The sequence below is a fragment of the Cylas formicarius genome, unplaced genomic scaffold, assembly GCF_029955315.1.
Source record: "Cylas formicarius isolate icCylForm1 unplaced genomic scaffold, icCylForm1.1 PGA_scaffold_10__41_contigs__length_53128322, whole genome shotgun sequence".
Lineage (NCBI taxonomy): Eukaryota > Metazoa > Arthropoda > Insecta > Coleoptera > Brentidae > Cylas > Cylas formicarius.
The window spans coordinates 1,383,747-1,401,180 of NW_026844214.1; the positions used below are offsets into that span (position 1 = coordinate 1,383,747).

The following is a 17,434-nucleotide window of genomic DNA, read 5'->3' on the forward strand; positions in this document are numbered from 1 at the left end:
AATTATTTTGAGTTTAATGGCTGATTTTATATTGCTAGATGGGGACTAATTATCGGAACCCCACTTAAACCACTACTTGCAGAAATTTCTGGAACAATATAGAAAATATCACAACATAAACATCATCTGTAGATAAAATTTACCGGGGAGACGAAACTAGATTACTCTTTAAACTTTTTGGGCTTAACTATCACTAAACTTCGAAACAAATTAGATTTTTCCTTTCACACACGCTCACAGTAATTCATAAAGATAACTCAAATCAATCTCGCACCCAATCTAGACGAACGAAATGACTTTCCGAACAACCCAATGGAAATCCCAAACACCACTAGCAGCAATTTCAACTGACATTTTTAAAAAACATTTATTTGTTACTTTTTCGAAACACGTTTTTCAACAACGCTGCAAAACTTTGATTAGTAGGAAAGGAAGGTAGGAAGAGTGAAAAAAAAATTAAAAACAAGTATATATTTTATCCATAGTATTTTTTTGTTCCGTTTTGCCAGGCCAGTAACGAACTTTATTTTTTCAAATGGAATGCTGTGAATATTTTTTAAAATTCTAATTGTTCGCTTGGTTAGTTTTTGAAAAAAAGGCGCTTTGGAAAAATGTGTTTTTCTTACACTTGAAACTAAAATTGGGAATTTTTATGATGGATCCATGGAAGTGTTTAATATTTAATGCTTTGACCCATCCATGGCGAAAACATATAATACAGGGTGGTCACAAAAGACCATAAAAAAAAGTTTTCTCTAATTGTAAAAAGTCGATTCATAACGCTATCACTCACCCCTCTACCAAAACTTCCGGAACGTTGTACAGGGACCACAAAATTTAAAGGAAACACACTCGGGACTTTTCGTCAACTCCGTGTTTTATCCGGACGCGTTCGATAAGGACTGAATCGACTCTTAAAATTGGTCATCGGTCAACGGTAAATCCTCATGTCGTCGTTTTCCTGTTTTAAAGTCGTTTTGGACGTGCGATGTAAATCTTTAGATTACGAAACGGTTTACTGTTATATTATATATTTACACAGTCCGTATATATTTTATGGCTTATTGGTATGTCATCCGTGTTGAGTGGTTAATCAGCATTTGATTCTTGTTAACCCTCCATGGTAATTTAGCTACGCGCAAATCGGTCTAGTTCGTGACTCGACTTTTATACGCCCGCGACATCGGGTCACATGAGTTTGGCATTCCTGCCGGCCGATCCAGCAATGCCAAACTCGCACTAGATCTTTTTCCGACGATGATGGTAATCGATCTCCTTCAGATTTCACAGCATTTTTATTTCAATTAAGGAGTTTCGAGGAAACGTTTTACTAAGTTAAACATAGTTTGCCCTCGTCAATGTGAAAATCACTTTTAACCCGAATCTATACGATATATTTCAACTACCACAAAGAGCCTGCTTTTTTCGTAATTTTATATAGTTATTTTTTATAAAAATACTTATAATGGATTGTTTATTTCATGCACCTTGCGTTCAATTTATCTTTACAACATTTCAATTGGCCGTAACTATTCTGTTTATAGATATATCAAGGTAAACAAAAAAAACACCATGTAGGGTTAGTAGAAAGTTTTTTTCCAAGTGACGTATAAAACAAAACACTATCAACTTTCTGACATATAAGCCTTTTAAATGGAACACCCTGTATATTATATATGTGTTTAATAGAATATCTTATTTTTTATATTTTATTCCATTCTTTTTTGAGAAATCGGCAAAAATAGGACATTTTTATATAATTTCAAAGAGTGCCGTGACCGACAAATAAAAATATGTTTGTTTGCAAACAACGTTGATGGTTAAATTATTGTCCAAGTCATTATTGTTAAAACGGTTTTAGCGATATTCTTCAAGTATACTTTCTGAATAATAAAAGTGCAATCGCACTTTTATACCTCTATTTATCCAGAGCTCCTTCGAAACAGATATTTTCAAGGCCGACAAAGAAATTTGCAGACAAAGGTAACGTATTAAATGCTAAAAAGGTATGCCGGAATCATAATATTTTAAATGAAGAAAATAAGGCAAACGTATTAGGATTCTATGAAGCACGTCCAGTTTCCTCTACTGGAGAATAGGAAGAGACAGGTATTTCTCGGGGATCAATCCACTCAATTTTGAAAGAATATATAACTTAAAAACTAAGTCCAGAGCAATATCAAAGGAGGATGCAGTTTTGTTTGGATTTTTTAAATGGATATAATGAGGATAATAATTTTTTGAAAAGCATTTCGTGAACTGATAAATAAAATAAAAACCCATGGATTCCAATCAATAAATGTAATGGGGTGGTGCCATAGATGAGCATTAACGGGAGATCATTATTTGCAACTCTTATGAGAAAAGTAAACAAAAAATTAATAAATTTAACAAAAAAAGGTTACTATTGGCGAAAAATTTTAGAGTCAGGTAATCAAAATAAAACTGCTTGGTCTATTGTGTCTGAGATAAGCGGAAGGAATAAGCGGCCAAAGAATTTTGAGATTAAGAATAATGTTAGTAATCTTAAGGAACCTGTAGCAGTAGCCGACTTATGAACAACTTTTTTATAGAAGCTCCTAATAAAATAGTTGACAAAATTAAGAAGTCATCTAATATGCACAAAAATTCATTTCTAGGTGTAATTAGAAGCTTCTCTGAAAGTATGTACATTAGACATTTCTCTCAAGGTGAAATATCGAATTTAATAAAAAATTAAATAAAACACAAAAATTCTTATAGCCCTGATAAGTGTGCCTTTTGTAATATTCAAAAAGTGTGCCGACTATATCCCGAGTCCATTGACCTCCCTGATAAATGCATCATTAACAGAGGGAGTTTTTCCTACAAAATATTTGAATACGCTTGACCGATTATATAAGTAGAAACAAAATTTTGTCTGAGAGTCAGCACGGTTTCAGAACAAGTAGATCAACCCGAACAGCGTTCCATTCATTTTTGGAGCATGCTATCAACTATATTGAGTCTGGAGAGCACCCTGCTGGGATATTTTGTGATCTCAGCAGGGAGTTTGACTGTATGAACCACGAAATTCTTTTGAATAGGATGGAACAATACGGAATTCGTAGAATATTTCTGAACTGGTTCAGATCGTTCTTAACAAATCGTAGGCAGTATGTCGAAATAAGGCAGGAGAGGGGCAACTTGTGTCAAATGAAAAAATCTCAAGTCCAATCCATAGATAGAGGCGTACCACAAGGTACAGTGCTTGGCCCTGTTTTATTGATCCTTTTCATCAATAAACTTTCTGCTCACCTACCTAATTTGGGTCTAAAAGAGTTCGCTGACGACTTTTCAAGTTTAGTCTCCTCACACTGTTATCAAACTCTTCAAGACAGAATTAATTCAGCACTTGTACTGCTAAATAGCTGGTTTAACATCAAAGAACTCTTTCTGAATATCCAAAAAACATGTGTACTGATATTCAAATGGCCACAAAGCCGTTGAAATAAAAAAGCACGCTAATTTTTTAGGACTAAAGCGCGACGAAACCCTGTCTTGGGAAATTCAATGCCAATTACTTTCTTCAAAGCTGCATAGTTATTGTTGCCTAGTAAAAAATTTAAAAACCGTTTTAACTGATGATAAATTTCTACTATGCTCACATCTATTCGAGATTACTCTATGGTATTGTCTTTTGGGGAAATTCTAGTCATGCGACATCTGTTTTCGAATCCCAAAAAAAATTCCTAACGTGTATTGCTGGAGTGTCGCCGGATAGTTCATGCAGGCCTCTCTTCCGGAAGTTTAAAATACTGCCTTTAGCGTGTACATACATATTAGAAGTTTGTTTATGGGTATATAAAAAAAAAACTTACAAAAAGCGGAGATTTCCACGTCTATAATATACGTAACAAAGATTGTTTCTCCATAAAAAAATAGGCTAGAATTTTCAAAAAAATATTTTAGGAACACCGGTATTAGAGTCTACAATAGGCTGTCCCTAGAGCTAAAGAGCGGTAGTGATGTAAACATTTTTAAATCCAAACTAAAGGTTTTTCTCCTAGAAAACTGTTTTTGTAATTTAAACGAATATTTTACCTATTAATGTTTGTCATCAATGTATTGTTGTGCTCTGTCACATATTTTTATTATATAATTTTTTTTATGTCATTTTCTGCCTCATTTGCATGATCTACTGACGAAATCCATAATACACTGATTGTTTTCTAAATATATGGGATAATAGAGATATTATTAGTATTATTAATATTATTATTATTATACAGGGTGTTCCATTAAAAAAATATGATATAGGCTTATATGGCAAGAAATTGATAGTGTCTTTTTTATACGTGACTTTGAATGAAACTTGGCTACTAACCCTACATTTTGTTTTTTTGTTTACCTACGAACCTACGAAAAAGTTAAAGCCAATCAAAATGTTGTCATGATAAATTCAACGCACGGTACGATTTTGTATCTCCGTTTATTTTTATAGATATAAACTTGCAGTTTTCGCGACAGTGCGTTACTTGTTCGTGAGACTAAAGATCCCGTTCACAAAATTATTCCTGGACCTTTTATTTATATATTACAAACATTTTCTTATTTTTTACGTTTTCAAGAATATACAGGGTGTTTTCTAATTTCCCATTTTAAAAAGAAAACTTATGTCTTTAAGTTCTTAACTTTTAAAATACATGGTAGTAAAGTGCTCAAAAATAAAATATATTTTTCTAATATCTTTAGATATTATTATTCTATTATTCTATTATTCTATTTTCAGATTTTCTTGACCGGGAAAACTTTAGAAAATGTAGCATATTTTAGTGAAACGATTAAGATTGTCACTGGTCAACTCGTCTCTTTTTATCTGTGTACGTTAGATAGAGAGAGATGTATTATTGGATATGTCATATTAACAACGGAATAAATTCAGTTTTAAAACGTAATGTTGTTTATTTAACTTTTACAATTGATCATTAAGTGGATCAGTAATTGGAAGAAAATCATACAACTTTTAAGAACGTATAAGCAAGAAAAAGCAGGTCTTAACCTTCAATTTTGTTTAGTTTGTAGTGATGAGACGTGGATATTTGAAAATGGTACTATTAGTCTTGGCAAATATGAAAACTGTAAAAATCGCCAAAGTTCATACGAACGGTATGTAAAATTTCTTTGGGAAACCTAAATTATAAGTGTCACTTTACTTACCGACTAGTCCACTAGATTTTAATTGTAGCTTATAGCACGTAGCGTTAGTATTAGTTTTTAGGTATATTTTTGCAGAACAACACGAATACATTCACCGACATGAGTGTCATCTCCGAAAACATCCGATTGCTCCCAAACCCGTATGATAAAATCCCGGAAATGTCCGAAGCGGCTCGGATCCGTGGGAAACGAAACTGACGTTGTAAAGTGACGCTTCCCGCATGCTAGATCGGTGTTTAATTAGGTATTTTACAGACGGGAGCAGAAGAAAGACCAATTGACACACACTTCAAAAATTCCCCGTAATTCAAAGACCAAAGGACCTAAAATTTTAGTCTCGCCCACTGAAGTCTGATTTTTCCCGTCTCCTGAAAGTACCCCAAAACCACCAAAAATCATCGAATTTTGGACAAAATTTTGGACCTGTGTTGGTCTTTATCAAATGTTCCAACATTTGATAAAGACACGGTGTTGTCGAAACAATTGTCATGTCAAAATATATAATTTCGTGAAAATCTGAACTTTTAGTTATTATTTAAAGCCACCTCAGTTCAATCACCGGAATTTCTTGGAATTCTTCGAAATTCCTTTGCAATTTTTCGAATTTATTCTGCAATTTTTCGATATTGCACGCGATAACTCCCCTTGGTTCGAAATGTACGCTGTTCTTATTATTTTCATTTTATTTTTTTGCAATAAAGAAATATTCTGTATCTCAATTTCGCCGCGTTGCGGTTGTTGGAGTTACTTAAAGCCTCCGCAGTGGCTTCGTTTTCGGGATGCAATTAACGTTAAATCTGATACCTGTTCTTCCGAGTGAAATGCCATCGGTGGTATGACCGGGAGAGGCCAACAACCTTCGGTCCCCATAATGACCCGCGTTTTCATTAAATCTGCAAAAAATTACGCGAAATTAATAATACGTTGGCACACTCAATATATTTTAAGCGCGTTATGTGGTTTAACCGAAAACGATGTTATTGTACGACCAAAAATATAGTGCATTTATTGCTTTGACGTTTTAAGTATTTTGCAGTACTTTAACCGCAGACCTTCGCAGGACCGTGGTAAAACCCATCCCAACAGATGTCTATTCTGCATTAAGTAGGTCTTGCCTTGTACAAACTTGAGATTTTGATCTGAAACTTAAATTTGTTAAGCATTGATACTGCTGGGTATTTTCGCATAAATAGAAGCGTTTATTTTAACATCAGATGATTGATATGTGTTGTTCTTAAAAGTTTAATATAAATTGCAATATGATCCTTCCAGTAAGTACATATTTATGTACCAAATTCTCGAGCTTTGACCCTGCGAAGACTATAGATTATATTCGCAGTAGATAACGGACCGTCATAAGAATACCGATAAATATTTATTAGAATTTTACAATTCAACATTTTTTGAACGTTTATGTTTTTTTTTTTAACACTTTAAAATGTGGAGACCGTGGAATGAAGCAGATGTTCCCCTACTAGAAACCAATGCAGAATCTGAAGACGAAGTTACACGGAACGTGATAAGTTGTTACTTTGTACTAAATTTTTAATGTACATGTTTCCAGAATTTCTAGATAAATTCCTAGCACGGCCCTGGAATGGTTACAGGTAATTACGGGGTCGGCTGTAAAACCACTATAATTCTGGTCTAAGTATAACCTTTCATATTTTAAGTGATTCACTCTGTATATTTGGTTCGAATGATTGGGCCATTTGTGTCTTATTCTGTCTTTGATTTGGATAATTTTGTTCAGCGGTTGTTATTGTACTGTAGTTGTTTTTTAGTGTTATTGGACTATTATGGAATATGGGATATTTTATTCTATTAACTTACAAACTTCTATTGTTTATCAAATTTCACTTGTTAAACGCGTTTTTTGGAAACCCAACAGACCAAGAAGTCAAGAAATTGTTTTTTTTTGCTCCCTTCTGTAAAATATCCAATTATACATCGATGTACATTTTCTGGTGATTGTCATATGGTCGTACAAATCCTACAAATATTTTTAATCTTTTACACTTCTTTACCTTGTCGCAAGTATTGTATTTATTCTTCCGGGCTCTTTTCTCTCTTAGACATGCTTGCAACTTCTGTCTCGTATTTGGTCCTTCTACACCATTCTCTTCAACCTTTTCTGATGATTGATATTTTGTTTCTGTGCATTTCAGATATCTTTTTGCAATAACTTGAATATACTACATTTATTGACACGGAAACCTATAGAGGGTTGCATAATGTTTTTGCAATAAATTGCTACTATAAAATATTAAATCAACTTTATCTCGTTCTGTTAGACCTTCTGCCTGAATAATATATAAAATCTTGGCCTTGTTTTCAAATATTATTATTATTATTATTATTATTATTATTGTTAATAATATTATTACTATTACAAAGAATTAAGTTCAGAGGAGAACCTACTATGCACATTGACAGTTGGCATAAGAATGTTATACCTTTCTTATTTTAAATGGATGAAAACGTAGGCGTTCATCATTGCTTAAGACTACGAAGGACACGTCAGATGGAAATTGGTCATGCCCAAACTTATACATTTGTTGATGTTGATAGACAGAAGTATTTTGAGGCGGTTGAAATGGCCAGCGCGTAGCGGCTCGTTGCACTCTTTTCAAAACATCGCAGTCATGCAATTGCCACGGGTTCCATACTGGGGAAGCAAATTCCAGGATGGGGCGCATGTAAGTGGTAAAAGTCTGCAAGCGATGCGAGGACTAGGATTTTTAAAAGTCTTTTTTAACAAAAATAACGCGCAGTTTGCTTTCTTTGCAATATTTGATACATGTACCGACCACGCAAGATCACCTAAGTCCATCTGAGAATCGACACTTGACACAAAGTTTCCATTGATATAATAGTTCAAACCTGGATTATTCTTGCCAACATGCAGCACAGAACACTTTTCACCATTCAAGTCTCCCTGCAATACGTCCTCATGTATTGAAGGATTCGCAAATAACACTGATCTGCAAAAAAAAATTGTTTTTCTCTCCTTGTTTTCATGCATGAATTCATCTTATTTTATGCTCTAAACACGGAATCTGATATACAAATAAGTACCACACGTAGGTTTTTAACTTAATATTTATTTCATCAAAAAACAATATTGTTAAAGTATGAATTATTATAAGGAAATAAAAAAATGTGGCGGCTTGAGTTTTACAGTAAAAAATCCTAAATTATAATAACAAAACTAACAAATATTGTCAGTTATTTCATTATGGAGTGATAGAATTCAAATTATTTAGTATTTTTCTTCCTCTTCATAGATTCCATTGGAGTTTCTCGGTGAATTGACCAACAGAAATCAGCAAGCATTGCTGCTGACCATTTTTTCAATTAGCATTATATCCTGATGAAACTTTTCACCATGCTCATCTGATACAGCTCCAAGATTTTCAGGAAAGAAATCTAAATGCGAGTCTAAAAATGGATCTTGAGTGACATATCGCATCCTAAAGCTTTATAAGCAGAAAGTAGCTCCCGAATGATTTGTTGAGAGTTGTCACTTTTTGCGTTCCCAAGAAAATATGACACACCTCCACAAACGCTACCCAAGCTCTTTTTTCTGCTTTGCTCAACTTCGTGAGCTCACGTATCTGCGGACCTACAAAAATTCCTTCGTTCAATTTCGCGGATTCGAGGAAATTTTGTTTTTAAGTATTGCAAACCTGCAGCGTCTTTATTCATAGCTTTCACAAAGTTTTTTATGAGTCCCAACTTTATGTGAAGGGGTGACAGAAAAATTTTCTCGCATGGCACTAACGGTTTATGAGAAACATTTTTAAGTGCAGGAGTCAAACTTTTTCTTGATGGCCAGCAAAATTTTGTGTATCCTCCTTGTAGTCCAGTGAGTATAGCGACAACTTTTAAAGCAGCACAAATATTCCATAGGTATTGAGAACATTTAATTTTCTCAAGTAATACCTCAAGGTTTGCGTAATTTTCTTTCATGCTTGTAGCTTGTGTAATGGGGACAGATGGGTTTTTATTACCATTATGAAGTAGAACGGCTTTCAAGCTTATTTTTGAAGCATCAATAAAAAGTCTCCATTCACTAGAATCTTCTGGAAAACTTAGTTCTTGAAGAAGCCCTGCAGCATCATTACAATATACCAAATCATCTTCTTTGGAGAAGTAACTTGTAAAACTTTCTTGCCTCGTACGAAAATATGAAACTCTGATCCTTTTTTTGAAAGTCCCAAGTCTCTAACAAGATCATTTAAGTCGCCTTGTTCAAGTAAATGAGGTTCTGTAGATGAACATGAAGATCCAGATAAAGTGTATGAAGATAAAGATGTACTACCAGAAAGAAATATCGATTGAGATTGTAGACCTGAAATATTTTTATTTTCGGCCTCCTCATTAACTGGTGGAACTGGAGGTGGAATGTCTTTATCACGAGGAATTGGTCTCTTTGCAGATAGGACGTTCGGATAAACAATCTTATCTCTATTTTTTTTTTCTAGAATCCTCATGATTTTGAGGCTCACTCCAAATCATTGGCATTGAAAACGGCATGGATTTGTGACTTTCTTCAAGCCAACCTCTCAACGTTCTTCAGCAGCTATTGCAGCATACTTTTGGCAACCAACCTTTATCTCGCTCATCGATAGAAAATCCAAAATATAGCTTATAAGCTGTTTCAACCAGATCGGTCATGACATGTCGCTGTGTTTTTAGTATTTATTCCCCACAAATGTAGGCAAAAACAATCTGACGAATTTTTACAAGTCCGTGGCATTTTGTAACCTAAAATCACATAAAATTAATTTTAAAACAACTTTTAAACTTCTATTTTATATTTATTGATTCTACTTAAAAAACAATACTTAAACTACACATCAAATACTTAAATCCAATGTAGAGAATATGAACTTTATGCAAAAGTTACCAAAATATTTGATATAAAAGCTAAACAATTAAACGACAAGTTGATGAATGAATGAATAAAGACATATTATTATTATTAACAGTTGATTTACTACAAGGCGTTCAAGAACTTTACATATAATACGCGCTAGGCTGATAGGGGTTAATTTGAAACATCGAGCTTATCACCCTTTTTATAAATCGGTGTTGCAATTGCGGATAACCACTGGATCGGGAGTGGACTATCTATCTATCGCCTGTAATCCTTTTGCCTAATACTTATAAAATAATCGTTAAATATCTGAAAAATAATTTCTTGGTTTCTTGGTCTGTTGGTTTCGGATCTGTTATAGTTAACTTTTCGTGCGTTGCCTCGTTTATCACTTTTTAAATGTTTCCGGGGTTTTTATAAAATATATTTTTCTAACAGTCATTTTTGTTATCTTTTATAATTTCATTTAACTTTTTTCTATATTCATCGTATTCTTGTTTTTTATGTCCGCGTAGTGTTTAAATAAAGCCTTTTTTATTGAGTTTGATATTGACGGCTTAATTTTTTTGGAAGATTTTTGCATTTGCTTTGTATTTCCGAAGTTTTCCTTTTTTAATTTTTGGAAAAGAGGTTATTAATTGGTACACGCACTAAAGTGGATAAAAATTCACAAAGAACTGGCGGAAGTTCCAGTTTGTGGCACAACAAATCGATAATTACCGAGGCCTTTACAAGAAGTTGCGCACTTTAACAAGAAAAAAGAAAACGGAATGAAATTTTGACGTGGAGACGGATTCCCAAGCGACTCGCACAAGATTAAAAGCGTTTTTGTACCGGGAAACTTGTCCGAACACGCTAATAGACTGGCCGCTACATAAATACCGCGCAGGATGCTTTTCTTGCGTGCACGCACAACAAATAAATAATTGATGACATCTTGGATCTAAAAATAAGACGGTTCTTGCGCGACGTTCGGTCGTCTATGTAAGTATCCCTAAATAAATCTCTCGATGTCGTAGTTTATGGGTACGCACAAACGGAATTATAAATAGTTTAGTTACGCTCCCAAGATTTTCATTCATAAATTATCGGCTACATGTTCCCGTTGGAACGTTCGAGTGTTGATCTACACCGGGAATTGCGAAAAACTCGAGCTAAGTGCCTGTAATCGTTACCAATCTTAGCTAAGGAGAGTTAACGTTTTAAACGATAAGGATGGTATCATGCATTTCGTTTAAAATCTTCATTTTTTAAAGAATATTTATTCGTTATTATATTGTAACTGTATGCAATAATTAAAGAGATGAAATGAGATGTCAGTTCGGGTTGTATCTTTCAAGTTTGTATAATAGTTGAATAGAAAATGACGCGTGGTGTTGCAACAAACAAGAAAGTGCGAGAAATTATCATATCTCGGTACTGCAGAGGTAAATCAATGCAAAAAATTTCAAATGACTTGAGTATTGCCAAATCAACAGTCGGGGATATCATAAAAGATATGGCGAGGCAGCTAGTGTTAGCGTTCGTGGTAAAAGTTCAGGCCGACCCCGTAAAATCACTGAAAGAGATCGTCGTATTCTGGTCAAGATTTGTAAACTAGCTAAAGTGGTATTACAGATATCAAAAAAATATATTTTATTTTTGAAAACTTTACCATCCTGTACCTGTACTTAAGTCCCCAAGAATCGGCCCTTAACTGTCGACATTCAAATAGAAAACACCCTGTTTAATTATCAAGTACATGCGCGCGCACAATATCCGTTGACAGGTAATCATTGTACAGATATTTGTTTGTATCGAGGAACTCCGTCTCCTAGGCAACGGTTGTTTCGGTTTCCATGGCTACCTGAGTACCTAAGTTTCTTTTACGACTTTTGCCCGTCTAGTGGCGGCGCGGAGCCGTCGTACGTTCGAAACACGACTCACCCGTACGACGTCTCGTCGAAATATCCGAGATACGTCGGTTACCGGCTCAAGTCGGTTACGTAAGCGATGCGGCGCATGCGCTCGCCTCGCCAGCAGGTGAGCAGCAGTTCACCGCGGAACGTTTGCGAGATTGTCACGTTTTTACGTGGGATCGAACGATTGCGAGCGAAAATAATGGACATATGGTGGTTCGGATAAGGATTCCGGGAACCGTCGTGTCGGAAATGCGGTCGCGGGACCGGGATCAGGTCCAAAGTGCGGAAAACGCGGCCCTCGTGCCCCCAAAGCCGACCCGTCGCGTCGTGTTTTGTGTTCTGTGACCGACGAAACTCTTAATCAGGTTAGGTCCGTACCACAATGACGTTATTATTGGTAAACAGTGTGGCCGCGTGTAATAAAGTTAAAGGATTATATTCGTAAAGCTGTGCCGTGACGTTTGTCGCGTGGGTTATCGATACTAATTCGCATTTAACTGTCAAAAGTCTACTCGCACCGAATTCTTTGTTTGGCGTTTGGATTTTTTTTCTTTTTCCGTTCGACGGTCATGATTGTTAACTATTACGGAAGGAGGTGTGAATGGACCGATTGTAAAGGACGAAAGAAAACACTACAAAATTAAATAACAATCTATTTCTATTTTATATATATATTGGCTTTGTTCATGAAAAAATACATACCCTACACATAAAATACTTAACAGTAATATAGAGAATATGAACTTTATGCAAAACTTACCAAAATATTTGATAAAGAACGTAAACAATTAAAAGACAAGTTTGCAACTAACTGTTGTAAAGTTAAAGTCACTGCTGTGTACTACCACGAAAATCACATTTTGCATGTATATACACTGTTTTTGTTGGTAACGCATAAAATGAATTCAAAAAAACCTAAATTTATATATAAAAAAATAATTATATCGAAAAATCTAGACGTGAATAATAGTAACCTGATGTGCTCTTTTGGCGATCTATCTGTGTATATTTCTTGTTTTCTCAGTCGCTCGTTTTTATATTCCCCCCATATTCCCGGTAAATTTTGTTCGTTATCTCTGGTCACAGTTTATGTCCGGCGCACATAGACCATAAAATTTTCAATAACAAAGCCGCCGATTTAATGCTGTTTCGAATGAATTTATTTTGTGGGTCGCGTTATCACGGGCCGATTTAAATTTAGTATATCTGTGTTGAGTTTGATTGCTGGTAAAGTCTGTTCATAGATATAAGAAAGTGACTAACTGATACGAATTAAGGAAAGAAAGACCCGGGCAAGCTGTAAGAATGAAATATGGCCGAACAGATCCGTACTTTGCTTAGAATTTAGTTATTTGGGGTTTTGTTAGGAAAGATACTAAACAATATTTATTTATTTATTTATGTATTTATGTTTAAATCTAAAACAAAATCACAAATTATTTTAATTACCTACTTAAATTACTTAAAATTATACACATAATATATCCGTATCACTATCGCTATCATCGCCTGTTCTAATTATTATCTGTTCTATATTATTTGCAATATGGATATACGATTGTTCTGCTTTTTCTATGTGTTTAACAGAATTTGCCCAACTTTGTGGAGGGATGTTAAAAATTTCGGTTTCCATAAGTTTGAGGACATTGGAGTTAAGACGGGGAAAAACATTGTTACGACGAATGGCAGATTTCAGTTTGTGCCAAACATGTTCAATGGGATTAAATATACAGTGGGAAGGTGGCCTTAAAACTGTATGCCCTAAATTTTTTGCATAATTATCACAGACGTATTCCTTTTCTAGGTTCAAGTTTTGTGGAACCTCAATTAATTGCGTTATTATACATGTAGTTTTGGATTGTTGCTTTTGTGTCACATGAGGAAGGGGTTTTAGTCAACTGTCTACTGTGATTATTTGCATTGTCCATTACAATTACGCTATTAGGAGGAATGTTTGGAACTAGTAGCCATATAGCCCGTGTAAACATCAAAAACTTTTCTATTTTAGGTTTTCACATATTCGAGGTGTTCTGTGTCAAATATAAAAATGTCATAGGTGTCTCAAATCGACTCAAAATTTTTCGGTCCCTACTGACACTTAAACTTTAGAAACCGAATTTTAAAAAAATGAAAATTTCTTTTGGGTTTATTTTGGCTTCCGCAAGAAAATTATTTTCTCGAAAGCTATTTATTTTCGGTTATATACAGGGTATCTCAGTTATGGACAAAAATCTTAAATATACACCAAAGTATACAATATGATCCCACCGAGTTATATCAGAAACAAGTCAAAACCGTAATTGCACATTCATCATTTCACAGGAAAATATACTAACAATAGTTGTGAATCCTCCTCAACCTCCAAAATTATATTCTTTAATCAAATTACACACATCGGATATGTCAATTATACCTGTGGTTTCTTTTGTTAAACTTTCAACAATACTTATAGAAATTTTGATTATCATATTACCTGTAAACCTGGATATGTAATTGAACCAATCAGCGAGGTGAAAGACATTAAAATTCTTCCTAATTTCCTTTGACGTCCAAAATGTATTTTCTACAATTGCACTACTGATTGACATAATATAATAGGTAATATTCTCACTGAGAGACAGATCGTTTATTAGTTTTGGTTAGACCAAAATTATTTTGAGTTTAATGGCTAATTTTATATTGCTAGATGGGGTCTAATTATCGGAACCCCACTTAATCCACTGCTTGCAGAAATTTCTGGAACAATATAGAAAATATCACACATAAACATCATCTGTAGATAAAATTTACCGGGGAGACGAAACTAGATTACTCTTTAAACTTTTTGGGCTTAACTATCACTAAACTTCGAAACAAATTAGATTTTTCCTTTCACACACGCTCACAGTAATTCATAAAGATAACTCAAATCAATCTCGCATCCAATCTAGACGCGATGACGTCATTTACTACGTCGTACTGCGTGGTTTCAGAAAACAAATATTTTCTCAAAAACTATTTCGCGGGCCAGGACACTTGGGAGATGTGTTTTTATATACAGGGTGTGTCGTTTATGGGCAATAGAAAATGAGATTACCAGGAGCCGAAATGACAGTACTATCAATTCATAATTAAGCAGAATGCGAATCTCAATCAACACTGAAAGAATTGTTTTTAAAGCACTTCTTTCTTCTTAATCCCCAGAAATGTTGCTTATTATTATTAGGATTTAAATTAGGTATTGACAGTGCAAAGGACAATATAAGGGTTGAAATGGGGGATACTGTGTCGCCCGTAAAGGAGACTGTGCGTAATCTCGGCTTAGTATTTGATGGTTCTCTTAGATTTACCGCTCATATAAATAGTTGTTGTCGAAGAGCTTATGTCAGAATAAAACATATATTTAGTAATCGTCACTTTATGCCAAAAAAGGTAAAGACTTTACTTTGCGCACTGTAATTATTCAATTACTGTGATGTTATTTACACAAATTTTTTAAACAGTTGTGATAACAGAAAAATTCAGTTAATTCAAAATTCATGGAATAAAGAAGTACCGGCCAATTTCACACAAACTCTTTGAAACAGGGTGGCTTGGCATGGAGAGGAGGAGAGAATTACATTCTGCTTGCTTTTTTTATAAAATTATAAACTTCAAATGCCCCACGTACTTATACAGACGCATTGTATTCAGAACACATGTGCATAATTCAAAAATCAGGTTTAGGTTTAGGTAGGGTTAGGTTTAGGAGGTCCCATTTCATAGGACGGCAATGTTTGAGCGTAGTTTTACCTTTAACATTGCCCGATTTTTTAACTCACTCCCAGACGCATTCCAGGCATTGTCTGTATCCCATTTTAAACAAAAATATAAAAAAATGATATTGGGCAACGCATACGTAGTTTTTTTTCTTCAAAATATAGGGCTTTTTATTTATTTATTTATTTATATAAGTTTTTCTGAATTACTTGCTTATGTCACTTTGTTTTTTTTTTCATTTTTTTTATTATTATAGGTACAGTTCTTGACCTAGGTCAAGTTTATAAGTTAATTAATTTTCTACTTGGTTAAGTGGATGAGAGAGTTATCCCTGTGAGTTTGTCATCCGCCATTTTTTGAACATTTGTTTACGTACTTCTCGCTTTTCATTTGTAAAATTTATGTTCGAAAATAAAGACATTATTATTATTATTGTTATTAAAATGAAGAGACACAAAACATCCGGGAAAATTCGTATAATGACGATATTAGATTAAAATTATTAGTTATTATTATGAGTTTGACTTTAATTTAAGTTTACGATTAAGAAAAACGTGATCCGGATATCGTAATGTCAGTAATTTCTCTGGGCTACTCATGATGGATAATTGTTGTATTATATAAACCATTTTACTTACTCACTTTGCTGTAACGCTTGAATTTCCTCCCCAGGGCCTCCTTGATGCTCAGAATTAACCGTACTCGATATCGCATAATCCAGCATATCTTCAAACCTTATCTCGAATTTATCATTTTTGCGTTGTATCTGGTACTTAACCCTGACAATGTGCATTAGGTTATTTTTTCACCTACTTGTAAAGCGGCCCTCGTGATATCAAATACATATCAAGAAACTGGCACAAATACGAAGTTCAATTATTATTATTTTTTGCGCGGATAATTTCTCTTTTGTAACTCTCAAATAAATTAACGCGCCGAAATCAATTACACGAAATACTCAACCAATGTATGCGGAGCAATAAATTACGTACTATGGAGATTCTTACTGCGTCGATAGACATTTAACAATAACGTCTATTAATTTTCTTTTGAAATATATTACGTTGATTTATTCACGTTGTGGGGTTATCACCGTTTTAATAAATTACTTATTAATGTTTGGAAAATGCCAATAATAATTAATTAATAACGAAATAACAAACTTTAAAGAACTGCGGAGAGAGCGAGAAAATTGCAAAAGTATTATGACCTTGTCATGACTTTTTCACCACCAAAAAATTTAGTTTTAATTTTTTTGGTAGCGATATACACTATCGGACAAAAGTAAAGCAACTTTCATTATAAATTCGAATATTAACGTATTTAAAATTAAACCGAACGCAAAACATGTATGTGATGCGAGTAAAGGTGATTTATTATAAAGGTAAATTTAGGTTCTCTAAACTTTATAGCTCATATTCTCGTAGAAGTAAATAAAAAGGATGCAGTAGCTGAATTAGTCGCTAAAATAAACTAATGTATTGACAAAAAGCTCCATCATTGGCCATATTTAGTACCCTGTCTAAAGCATTGTCTGTCCGATAGTGTCTTTAGAGGAATTCCATACCAGTTATTACAAAGTTACTTAAATAATCGAAAACAATGTGTTTAAATTCAAAATGTTACCAGCGAATTCCAATTTATAAAATATGGAGTGCCTCAAGGAACTGCACTTGGCCCTGTACTCTTAAATATCTATATTAACGGGCTTTTCAAGTTAGACGGGGTGTGAGTT

At 34.1% G+C, this 17,434-nt stretch overlaps 1 protein-coding gene across 32 annotated transcripts in view; it reads left to right on the top strand.

Annotated features, from left to right (window-relative positions):
- The window catches only part of LOC132696830 (microtubule-actin cross-linking factor 1), a 290,827-nt gene that overhangs the window by 58,967 nt on the left and 214,426 nt on the right, over positions 1 to 17,434 (top strand). For 28 of the 32 annotated variants that reach the window (XM_060661885.1, XM_060661997.1, XM_060662083.1 and 25 more), the window contains exon 1: positions 12,108 to 12,331. The exons of 3 other annotated variants lie outside the window; for them this stretch is intronic. The gene's annotated coding sequence lies outside the window, so the exon portion shown is untranslated. Of the gene's footprint in view, positions 1 to 12,107; positions 12,332 to 17,434 lie in introns of those variants that run through there. One more of the 32 variants, XM_060661903.1, reaches the window with a different exon arrangement.